The sequence below is a fragment of the Lithobates pipiens genome, unplaced genomic scaffold (assembly GCF_037356315.1).
Source record: "Lithobates pipiens isolate NorthernLeopardFrog02 unplaced genomic scaffold, aLitPip1_a1.2 Scaffold_28, whole genome shotgun sequence".
Classification (NCBI taxonomy): Eukaryota; Metazoa; Chordata; class Amphibia; order Anura; family Ranidae; genus Lithobates; species Lithobates pipiens.
Genome location: NW_027507789.1, coordinates 36,874,776 through 36,887,479, shown reverse-complemented (window position 1 = coordinate 36,887,479; position 12,704 = coordinate 36,874,776). Strand labels below are relative to the sequence as shown.

Below are 12,704 nucleotides of genomic sequence, written 5' to 3'. Positions count from 1 at the left end.
ATATAGCAGTGATGGCGTGTGACTCGTCAAAAGGGGATCTAGGAAAAAAAATGAATATATGTGTAGTTTGATATGGTGATGAGATTGAAAATGATATGTAAATGATAAACCCAATATACCGTATTTATCGGCTTATAACGCGCACACACCTCAAGTTTAGGAGGGAAGTTTAAGGAAAAAAAACTTACATTTAAATGCCCATCAATGTAGCCTTGTCAGTGTCATATGCAGCTTGTCTATCATTGTGGCCTTGTCTGTGTCATATGCAGATTTGTCATGCAGCCTTCTCCCTGATTTTAAGGGGAAAAAAAGAGCGTGTTATAGGCCGATAAATACGTTACCTACATGTAAAGTGATGATGGAAGGAAGTGTTGTATTGGAGAAAAAATATATAGTAAGGGCTGACCTATATGTGGAGTCCAATGAACTCCATTTTAGTCATACATTTAGGCCAAAATGTATTCAGCCACATGTCTTTGATTTAACCACTTGGGTACCGCGCTATTGCAAAATGACGGCAATAGCGCGGACCCACATTTCCGGGACTACGTCTATTGACGTCATCCCGGATACGAGCGGCCTGCGCGCCCCCTGAGGGGCGCGCGCGGCGCGCTCTGTGATCGGCGAGTCCGTGAGACTCGCCTGATCACCGATCCGTGTAAGGGGTCGATCCCGACCCCTTATCACGTGATCAGCTGTCAGCCAATGACAGCTGATCATGTGATAAAACGGAGCCGGTAATCGGCTAGTATTCCTCCTCGCGCTGACAGCGCGAGGAGAAAAAAAAAAAGCCGATCGCCGGCGGCCGTGTTCGGGACATCAGTCCCGATCACGGCCAGCATATCCAGCGGACACCTGCCCCCTGCCAGTGCCCACCTGCCACCCGCAGTGCCATCCTGAAATAAAGTAAGTGCCCCCTGTCAGTGCCACCCAGCAGTGCCCGCAGTGCCCACAGTGCCACCCAGCAGTGCCCGCAGTGCCCACAGTGCCACCCACCAGTGCCCACAGTGCCACCCACAGTGCCACCCAAAATCTGCCTCAAAGGTGCTGCACCCCAGTGCCGCCCATCAGTGCCCAGCAGTGCCGCCCATCAGTGCCCAGCAGTGCCGCCCATCAGTGCCCAGCAGTGCCACCTATCAGAGCCACCTATCAGTGCCACCTATCAGTGCCCATCAGTCCCATCTATCTGTGGTACCTATCAGTGCCCATCCGTGCCACCCATCCGTGCCATCTTATCTGTGCCCATCTTTGCCCATCAGTGCCGCCTTATCTGTGCCCATCGGTGCCGCCTTATCTGTGCCTATCAGTGCCCACCAGTGCAGCCTATCAGTGCCCACCAGTGCAGCCTATCAGTGCCCACCAGTGCAGCCTATCAGTGCCCACCAGTGCAGCCTATCAGTGCCCACCAATGCAGCCCATCAGTGCCCACCAATGCAGCCCATCAGTGCCCACCAATGCAGCCCATCAGTGCCGCCTAATCAGCGCACTTCAATGAAGGAGAAAAATGACCCGTTTGCAAAATTTTATAACAAACTATTAAAACATGATTTTTTTTTTTTTTTTTTTTTTTTGCATCTTTTTTTGTTTGTTTAGCAAAAAATAAAACTCCGAGCTGTAACTAAATACCACCAAAAGAAAGCTCTATTTGTGGGAAAAAAATGATAAAAATTTCATTTGGGTACAGTGTTGTATGCCCGCGCAATTGTCATTCAAAGTGCATCAGCGCTGAAAGCTGAAAATTGGTCTGGGACTGAGGGGGGTTTAAGTGCCCAGTAAGCAAGTGGTTAAAAAAAAAAAAAAAACGTATATTTATTGGTTTGCGCAAAAATAATAGCATCTGCAAACTATGGTACATTTTCTGAATTTTGCGCAGCTTTTAGTTTGACTGCCTATCTCATTTCTTGAGGTGTTAAAATGCCAGGGCAGCACCCCCCCCCAATAACCCCATCTTGGAAAGTAGACACCCCAAGGAAATTGCTAAAAGGTATGTTGAGCCCCTTGAATATATATATATATATATATTTTTTGTCCCAATGATTGAATAATGACTATATATATATATATATATATATATATATATAATTTTACAAAAAAGTTGTCACTAAATGTTATATTGCTAACACATGCCATGGTTATATGTGGAATTGCACCCCGAAATGCATTTTGCTGCTTCTCCTGAGTACGGGGATACCACATGCATGGGCTTTTTTTGGAGCCTAGCCATGTACAGGACCCCAAAAACCAAGCATCGCCTTCAGGAAAGTAGACACCCCAAGCTATTCGCTGAGAAGCATGGTGAGTATTTTGCAGTTCTCATTTGTTTTCGAAAATGAAGAAAGAAAAGAATGTGTGCTTTTTTTTTTTTTTTTTTTTTTGAAAATTGAATAAAAAAAAAACAACTTTGTGACACAAAGTGAGATCTGCAAAATGGGGTCATGGGGGGGGGGGCGGTTGGGTTGCCATCTCGGCATTCCATGGCCTCCGAAACTGTGATAGGCAGTGAGGAGTGAAATCAAAAATTTACACCCTTAGCCTGAATATGGTGCTTGGTTTTTGGGGTCCTGCGCATCCACGCCCCCCCAAAAAGTCTCACACGTGGTATCCCCGTTCTAGGCAACAGAATGTATTTTGGGGTGTCATTCCACATATGCCTATGGCATGTTTGAGCAATATATCATTTAGTGACAACTTTGTGCAAAAAAAAAAAAAAAAAAGTTTAATTTTCCTGCAAGTTATGGCAAAATATAATATATTCCATGGACTCAACATGCCTCCCAGCAAATAGCTTGGGGTGTCTACTTTCCTAAATGGGCTTATTTTTTTTGGGGGGGGGGGGGTTGAACTGTCCTGGGATTTTATGCACAACATTTAGAAGCTTACATCACACATCACCCACTCTTCTAACCACTTGAAGACAACGCCCTTTCTGATACTTTTTGTTTACATGAAAAAATAATTTCCCTTACGTTCACCGACTGACACAGCTACTCTCTTAGACCATTGGGTTGTTAAGCCACCTTCAGGAGAGAACTAGGCATAACATGTTAACATGTAATATAAAAAACCTAGAACTTTCTAGTTCCACCCAAGGGGCGGTCCCTTGGGTAACAACCCCACAGCATGCCTTGCAGCTTCAGTTTTTTTTTTCTGCCTAGTGAAGAAGGGTCTGTGCATTTTTTTGCAGAAGCTTTGCTTTTTGCGCAAGATTATAGATCCTGTGATCTGCTATCAACAGCCAGCTGGTTGACAGGCTGGATACTCTTATCCTTGTAGTCTCCCTAGCCTGGCCAGCGAGCGTGTGCAGACCAGAGCTCCGTGCTGGGATGACCACGACATGCCTCGGCTCCAGAGGTGGTCGGTGTGCGTAAATGCTTGACGGCACACATGACCGGGCTTCTGATGTCTGCATCAGTCAGTGTGCACGGCTAGCAGCCACCCCATATTGATCGGAGAGTGGGTCTGTGATGGAATGTCTCCCAGCTCTTCAGGACTGGTAAGTACAGCTCTCCCTGCCTCGGTGGTGCTGACCAGCTGGGCATTCCCTGGGAGGTCGATTTGGGGGTCCTTCACCTCCCTCTCTTCTCTCCCTGTCCCTATCTTCCTCCCCCTTCCCTGTGGGGGATCCTGCATGGGTTGCTGAGCGGTGTGTGTGCCATATACAGGGGCTCTCCGGGGGTGGACTGCGCTGGCTGTGCCCTGAATGTGTGTAGATCTCTCCCTGAGGTGTCTGGAGGTTGTGTCTGTTGATCGCTGTAGTGCTGTTTAACTGCCATTTATATGCCTGTTTTGTTCGGCATCTATTTTCCCTGTGATTATGTACTTTATACTGGACGCTTGGTTGCCATTTTCTTGAAGTCTGAACACGTTTTTGGTCAGTTTCAGCACCATTCAGAGCAGCTCTGCACAGCACAGTGTGGTCTCCTATGCATCAGGGAGCTGACACAAGATACAGGCACTACTAGCTGGACAGCGCAGAACCAGTTGGGGTGGTGAGTCCTGCGGGAAAGAGCCCCTCAGCCAGCAGCAGCTAGGAGGGGGTGGGACCATCACTGTCCTAAGTCCCCAACATGTGGCAGACAGGGTAGGGTCAGCATGGCTTCAGAAACTGGTGTTTCTTCCCCCGAAATCCTGCAAATTGCAACCGGTTCACCTGCAGACAGTGCAGTGCCTCTGGACGTTTTGCCGGCGGTCCTCAATTTGTTCCTTTCCTTTGGGCGCAAAGGTGGTAAAAAAAAAACTGCCGCAATGGACCTTTTTGGTCCCCCTAATACATGGCGGTGCGTTATCCCTTTTTTGAGGAGAGCCTTCTCAAAAAGTGTTCAGCTCCTCCGGTCGTGGACCCCCCAGTATCCATGTTAAACAAAGTAACCACGATCCTGGTAGAGGGGACTCCTGCCTTTTAGGACCCCAAGGACAGGAAGGCCAAGGCAGTGCCACGTTCGTTGTTTATGGTTCTGGGTTCAACTGTGCGACCAGTACTGGCATCCACACTTGTGTCTCAGACACTAACCGAATGGGCAAAACTTTTGCACCGCGAATTGGGAGAGCAACAGGCTTCCTCCTGTCTGTGTGGAACTAGCAGACCAACTAGTGCACGGCCTGAAGTACATTTGTGACGCAGCCCTGGATACCCTTCCTCTGTTATCCAGGGCTTCAGTGTCAGCAGTGGTGCTGAGGTGTCTGATTTGGCTAAAATGCTGGTCTGCTGACCAGGCATCCATAAAAGCCCTGACGGATCTTCCCTTCCTTGTCGACCGGCTCTTTGAAGCCTCATTGGATGACATTATTAAAAATGCCACAGGTGGTAAGAGTACACTACTCCCACAGGCTAGGAAGGCCAAGAGCGACGCTGTAGGCAAGGGCCCTCATTCTCCGCTCACAAACGGCTTTTTCGTCCGTCTGCTGCTTTGACCAAGCGTCCCCAGCCCGACAGGATGACATCTGAAGGACCAAAGTGTCCATGGAACCACAAGCCTGCAAGTAAAAGTACTACTGCATGAAGGTTTGCCCCCATCCGTAACACGGGTAGGGGGTCGCCTTCGGGAGTTTGCAGCCCAGTGGGCCTCCCGGCTGTCCAACCGATGGGTCTGCGATCTGATTTCCTCAGGCTACAAGATGGAGTTCCTCTCTTGGGCGCAAAACAGATTCTTTCCCTCCAGCATATCCGTACTCCCAGCTCGCCAGGAGGTCCTATTGGGGGGCGTTAAGGGACCTGCTGAGTCGTGGGTTGATCGTACCCGTTCCAGAATCGGAACGTTTCCAGGGGTTCTACTCAAACCTGTTTGGACGTACCCTTCCTTTTTGGGGACTATAATCTTGGACCTGAAAGCCCTCAATTACTTTGTAAACATACAGAGGTTCAGAATCGAATCAGTTCACTCAGCAGTCGCTGCACTCCATCAAGGGAACTCCCTGGCGTCCTTGGACATCCAGGATGCGTACCTGCACATACCCATATGCCTTCAGCATCAGAGGTTTCTGCGATTTGCAGTCAGGGAATCCCACTACCAGTTTGTGGCTCTCCCTTTTGGTCTGGCATCAGCCCCCCTGAGTCTTTACCAAGGTATTGGCTCCTTTTTTGGCATTGCTTCGGGATCGTGGGATACTTAGATGATCTCCTCCTGAGAGCATATTCTGCCTCAGAGTTAGAGGAGGATGTGGCGATCACCATGCAGACCCTGCAGGAATTTGGGTGGCTGTTGAACCTAAAAAAAAGTCGGTGATTGTACCGACTCAGCATTTGGAGTACCTAAGCTTACTGCTGGACTCCATGGAAGCAAGAGTGTTTCTCCCTTCAGATAGGCTGCAGACTCTCAGAGCCACGTTAAAACTGTTGATGAACCGCAGGTGGTCATTGCTATGCTTCTGCGTGCGAGTTTTGGGACTCATGGTGGCCTCCTTCGAGGCAGTACTGTATGCCCAGTTTCACACCAGAGTTCTGCAGAAGGAGATTTTGACAAAATGGGACAAATCTCCGTTCTCCCTGGATCGGCAGATTCAGGTGAGCCAGTAAGTCAGGGATTCCCTGCTCTGGTGGCTGAGGTCCCTGGCACTTCAGTCCAGGAAGTTGTTCCTACCTTTTGAAATGGACAGAGATCACAATGGACGCCAGCCTAACTGGCTGCGGTGGAGTAATGGGAGTTCAGTCAACCCAGGGCCTCTGGTGGAGGAATCAAAGTTGCCGATCGATCTGCTCGAGTTAAGAGCAATCAGGCTTTGCCTCTCCACGTGGTCGCTAAGACTCTGAGGGCGTCTGACCAGGACCCAGTCGGACAACACCATGGCAGTGGCACACGTCAATCGCTAAATAGGAGCAAGAAACTTGACCGCCACATGAGAGATTGCTCGCATCCTTCAGTGGGCAGAGCGACATGTACCGGCCCTGTTGGCCATTTACATCCCGGGAGTGGAGAACTGGCAGGCGGACTACCCAAGTCGCCAGATGCTGGACCCAGGAGAATGGGCGTTGCATCCGGAGGTGTTCACCAGACGTGGATCTTCTGGCCTCCTGTCTCAATCGGAAGGTGCCGAGATTCGTGTCCAGGACGAGATCCGTTGGCAGAGGCGTTCGACGTGCTGGTGGCTCTGTGGGATCAGTACCAGCTGATCTATGCCTTTCCTCTGCTGAAACTGTTACCACGTCTATTCCGCAGAGTGGTGGTCAAGGGGATCCCAGTAATACTGATTGCTCCAGATTGGCCCCAGCGTCCTTGGTACGCAGACCTAGTGCGTCTGGTGGCGGATGCCCCATGGTGACTGCCGTTACGGGAGGACCTTCTGTCTCAAGGTCCGATTCTCCATCCTGCTTTACCATCACTGGTTTTTGAGAACCAGGTTTGAGGTACCAGGGTCTTTCGGACTCTGTGATTCCAACTATGCTGAGAGCACGGAAATCTTCTCTGAAGATATATCATCGTACCTGGAAGGCCTACATCTCCCATGTGTGAGGAGAAAGGATGACGTCCGCACTCCTTTTCTATATCCAGGATCTTGCTGCTTCTACAACAAGGAGTAGACCAGAAATTGGCGTTAAGCACCCTTAATGGACAAATATCAGCTTTGGCTCTTTCTTTTCAGCGACCAACCCCCCCCCCCCCATCCGCTCCTCCCCCGGCGTCTCTCTAGTGAGCACTTTTATTCAAGGGGTCCGACATGTAGCTCCTCTGGTGCATCCATCGTTGCCCCCGTGGGATCTGCTGCTGTTATCGGCGCTTCAAAAAACGCTGTTTGAAATTATCAGAGAGATCCCTCTGTTGATTTAACCAGAAAGTGGTCTTTCTAGTGGCCATTTGGCCATTAGGGTTTCGGAAATGGCGGCCTTGTCTTGCAAGTCTTGCAAGTCTCCCTATCTGGTTATCCACAAGGATAAGGCGGTGTTGCGTCCGCAACCTTTCTACCGAAGGTGGTTTTGGCATTCCACATCAATGAAAATATTGTTACCATCTTTGTCCTAAGCTGACACATCCTAAGGAGGTGGCCCTTCATGCCCTGGACGTGGTTCGGGGCTCTGAGGGTGTATTTGTCTGCTACAGCTCCCTTTTTGGAAGTCAGACTCCTTGTTTCGGTGACTGGTCCAAAAAAAGCATGTCTGTCTCGTCGACCACCATTTCCAGGTGTATCAGACAGATTGTAGTACAAGCCTATGCTTTTTGAAGGGACAGGTGCCCCCTTTCCGGTCACGGCCCGCTCCTCAAGGGCAATCGGGATATCTATTCTATATCTCTCTCGAAGCATGGGGGCATCCCCCCCGCAAAAGATGGGAGCAAATCGCTCCTCCACCCCGCTGCACCCATTCTTCGGCATATATTCTTTTTTTTATTTATTTTTTTTTAAATGGTGGTGAAATTGTCTCCTACAGTGCTGGAGTCTCGGCTTTATGTATCGTGGGAGCAAATGCTGTTGCTGTCGAGATAAATCCGCTCTGCAACTGAATGGCGTACCAGCTGTGATGGCAAATGATGGTTAACAGTAAAACAAACATTACAGTATAACTTGCCATACCTGCAAAGCAAATCCAATAAAACATAGTAAACATTAGAGAGAGAAGAAAAATACAACCAACTATTTTGGCTTTTTTTATTTAAAATTTTTTTTTTTTTGTGTGTTTTTATAAAAGGTAAAAAAAAAAAAACTATAAACTGAACGTTTCAGATTAGGGTCTCTCAAAATGTGATGGCCATAACATCATCTTTTGAAACCCCAATACCCTGTGTATGTGTGCCTAGGACTGTGTGGTGCTGTACCCTACGCTAATACTCAACTAGTGTGTGATAGTGTTTGAAACAGTCACCAATGCAAAGAGCAGGTTGGTCAGGATAGGAGGGACAATAAAAGTGGGTGTCATGTGTAAATCCACGCTTTCTAGACGCATCTTCTTTGGGGGTGTCTTTGGGTAGGGGTACCAGAGAGGACATGCGAAAAATGCTGTCTTACTGCATTTGCACTGGGAAGTTGTGCCAGAGCACTCTCTAGATACAGAAGGGCTCTGACAATCTCTTCCTGGAATTTTAAGGAAGGATCCAGTTTGTCCTGAAGCTCTGTATAGCACATGAGCTAAAAGCAATTGAAATAAGTATACAAACACTTTATAATAATTTTTTTATACCAGAATCTGGCCTTACGGACAATTGGGTAAGGCGCCAACAACTGGTCGTTGAGGTCCACCCCTCCTATAGTTTGGTTATATTCGTGGACACAGAGGGGTTTCTCCACAGCAACAGTTGCCGTAGTAATTTGGACAGTCGTGTCTGCATGAAGGGAGGAAAGAACGAAAACATTCTTCTTATCCCTCCACTTCACAGTGAGCAATTATTACATCTCAAGCAGGCTCTCTTCCCCAACCTAAGACGGGAATCTACAAGCTGCTGGGGAAAGCACCGGCGATTAGATCGCACAGTGCCACATGCGCCAATTTGATCAAACAAGTGATTAAAAAGTGGCACGCTTGTGTAATGTACACATGCAAGTGGTACGCCTCTCCGAATAAGTGCAACGCCAAGTCCCACACAATCTTGTCAGCGCTTCCTATGTAGTCAGGGCAGTTTGGCGGCTCTACATCACTATTTCTTCCCTCGTAAACCATAAAACTATGTATAGCCTGTGGCCCTGTCTTAGAGCTTGTATATCTTGACTCCATATCTGGCACGCTTGCTGCGATGCGTTTTTTTAAATTTATTTTTTGGCGCTTTTTGCAGAAACGCACTACAGTTCATTTACATGGTTTCCTATGGGACACGTTAATTCACATCTATGCTTTTTTCAGCCGCTGTATATTGGGAAAGGGTCAAGGGCTTTTTTTTTTTTAAACGCAAAACAGCGTTTTTGTGTTTCAATATACTTCAATGGTGAAGCTGCAGAAAAGCATGTAATGCGTTTTTGCAGCAATTTGTTGAGTCAGCATTTCTGCATTTTAATTTTTTTTATTTTTTTTGGCAGCACAGCAGACCTCGGTGTGTCGCAGTCTGCTGCCATGTGTAGAGTGGAATTACGTCTCATTTTGTGACACTTTAATAAAGTTAACATTTTGATGTATTCAGTCCTATTCATGTCAATTGGTATGTAGCGGCTGCACAGGGGAAAAAATGCCACATTGGCACTGAAAAGGAATGCATTGTTATACTATGGGACGCTGCACAATACTCTTCATACCTTCCAACTGCCCCAGATTCCACGGGATCGCCCCGAGATTTAAAGTATAACTAAAAGCAATTACGTTTTTGGATAGAGTGGAGAGGAATTGGAACACCTTTTGGGTTTTTATTGCTGTCTGTTCCCTCCATTGAGGAGATTCACCCTCTATATTTGTCCTGTTTACCATTTTTAGTGAAAGTAAAAGGAAATCCCAAATTTTGGGTTGCCTCCAGAACTTTAATAGAATTAAATTTAGGGCTGAAACAACGAATCGATTAATTGTTTATGAAATGAATCGATTACTATTTTCATAATTGATCGGCCAGAAACATAATGGGGTTAAAACTAAAATGAGCCCTATAGTACAAAAAGAGCAAATCGCTACTGTAAATATTACTCGCAGTTCTACAGTAAAAAAAATATACCCCTTACAGTAACAATTGTTTTTTTTTTTTGTATTATAAAGGGCTAATTTTAAGGTGTTGTGTGGTGTTTTTTTTTTTTTTTTTACCCAATTATGTTACTAAATCTTAGACCTGGCTCACATCTATGGTATGTTTTTTTTCTTATTTTTTTTCTTTTTGCAGAAACGCACTACAGTTCGTTCCTATGGGACACGTTCCTTCACATCTATACTTTTTTCAGCTGCTGCATATTTGGAAAGGGTCAAGGACGTATTTAACCACTTCAGACCCAGGCCAATTCTGACATTTCTCTCCTACATGTAAAATTCCAAATTCTTTTGCTAGCAAATTACATAGAACCCCCAAACATTATATATATATATATATATATATATATATATATATATATATATATATAAATTTTTAGCAAAGACCCTAGAGAATACAATGGCTGTCATTGCAACTTTTTATCTCACACGGTATTTGCACAGCAATTTTTCAAACGCGTTTTTTTCAGAAAAAAACTGTTTCATGCTTAAAAAAAAAAAAAAAAAAAACAGTAAAGTTAGCCCAATTTTTTTGCATAACGTGAAAGAGGAGGATACGACGAGTAAATAGATACCCAACATGTCACGCTTCAAAATTGCACGCGCTCGTGGAATGGCGCCAAACTTTGGTATTTAAAAATCCCCATAGGCGACGCTTTAAATTTTTTTACTGGTTACATGTTTTGGGTTACAGAGGAGGTCTAGGGCTAGAATTATTGCTCTCGCTCTAACGTTCGCGGCGATACCTCACATGTGTGGTTTGAACACCGTTTTCATATGTGGGCGGGACTTACGTATGCGTTCGCTTCTGTGTGCGAGCTCACGGGGACAGGGGCGCTTAAAATTTTTTTTTTTTTATTGTTAGTTTTATTTTTATTTTTTTTAGTTTTACACTTAAAAAAAAAAAAAAAAAAAAAAATTGACTTTTATTCCTATTACAAGGAATGTAAACATCCCTTGTAATAGGAATATGGCACGATCGGACCTATTTACAGTGAAATATGGGGTCAATAAGACCCCATATCTCACCTCTAGGCTGGGAAGAATAAAAAAAAAAAAGATCCTGGCTTCCTAGCCAGATTGGCGCCGTTTAATTTGAATACCGAGGCCGGGCGTGACGTCATAACATCACGCACGGCCACCGAACGATCATAGAGACTCCGGGGACAATCTAGTCCGCCGGAAATCTCTATGATCACATGCTGGGGCTGGCGGATCCTGTGACCGACTCACCGATGGAAACGGTGAGTCGGTAGAAGCACCGGAGGGCGGCGGGAGGGGGGGCGTCCCCTCCCGCCGCCCGTAAGAACGATCAAGCGGCGGAACAGCCGCTATGATCGTTCTTATGGTGTAGGGAATCGCCGGCTGAAAAGGGCAATATCTGAATGATGTCTGTGGACTCAGGCAGCATTTAGATATAACGGTCTCAAGTGGTTAAAACAAAAAACAGCGTTTTTGTGGTTCAATATGCTTCAATGGAAAAGCTGCAGAAACACATGTAATGCATTTTTGCAGGAATTTGTGTTTTTTAATCTGCCCAACAACAAACTGGCCAAAAAAAGTGCAAATCGCCCACCGGCTCTGTGACTGGCTGGAGCTGCGTGATGTTTCTCTTGTGCATGCGCACGGGATCCGCTGGTAACGGCACAGGCGGTCAATCCTTTTGGAGCGCATGCGCCAATGACTTAATCGGCTGCGTATACAGTAAATATCTCCTGAATGGTGTAAGTTTTAAGAGATTTTTCAGTGCCAATGAGCCTTAACCACATATGGGTATAGAGGAAAGTTTACTTCCTCTTTAACCAGTTCCTGACCAGCGCACGCCGATGTACTTCGGCAGAATGGCACGGGCAGGCATATTGGCGTACAGGTACGTCCATTTTTAAATTCCACCCTGCCCTCGCATGCCGGTCGGGACCCCCGTAAGTCCAGTTGCGGGTCCCGCAGACTCTATTGCTGCGGGGATACCCGCGATCGTCTCATGGGGCGGCTGAATGAGGAGATGCCGTTGTAAACAGCATCTCCCCGTTCTGCCTAGCAACAAGTGACTCTGATCTCTGGTCCATGTGATTGGAGCGGAGATCAGTGTTCACTAACACAAAGCCTAGCCCCCCACAGTTAGTAACACGCCCCTAGGAACACTTAACCCCTACACTGCCACCCACTGGTTAACCCCTTCACTGCCAGTGTCATTTACGCAGGAATCAATGCATTTGTATAGCACTGATTGCTGTATGACAATGGTCCCAAAAATGTGTCAAAAATGTCCGATGTGTCTGCCACAATGTCGCAGTCACAATAAAAATCGCTGATCGCCGCCATTACTAGTAAAAAAAAAAATATTATTAAAAATGCCATAAAACTATCCCCTATTTTGGAAACGCTATAACTTCCCCCCAAAAATATGTAGAAGAATACGTATCGGCCTAAACTGAGGGAAAAAAATGTTTATTTTTTTATTTTTTGGGGGGGATATTTATAACAAAAAGTAAAAAATTATACTTTTTTATTTATTTTTTTTCAAAATTGTCACTCTATTTTTGTTTATAGCGCAAAAAATAAAAACCATAGAGATGATCAAATACCACCAAAAGAAATCTCTATTTGTGGGGAAAAGACGTCA

At 46.2% G+C, this 12,704-nt stretch overlaps 1 protein-coding gene across 3 annotated transcripts in view; it reads left to right on the top strand.

Moving 5' to 3' along the window:
- The window catches only part of MYBL2 (MYB proto-oncogene like 2), an 82,507-nt gene that overhangs the window by 17,271 nt on the left and 52,532 nt on the right, over nt 1–12,704 (top strand). The gene's annotated exons all lie outside the window — the stretch shown is intronic.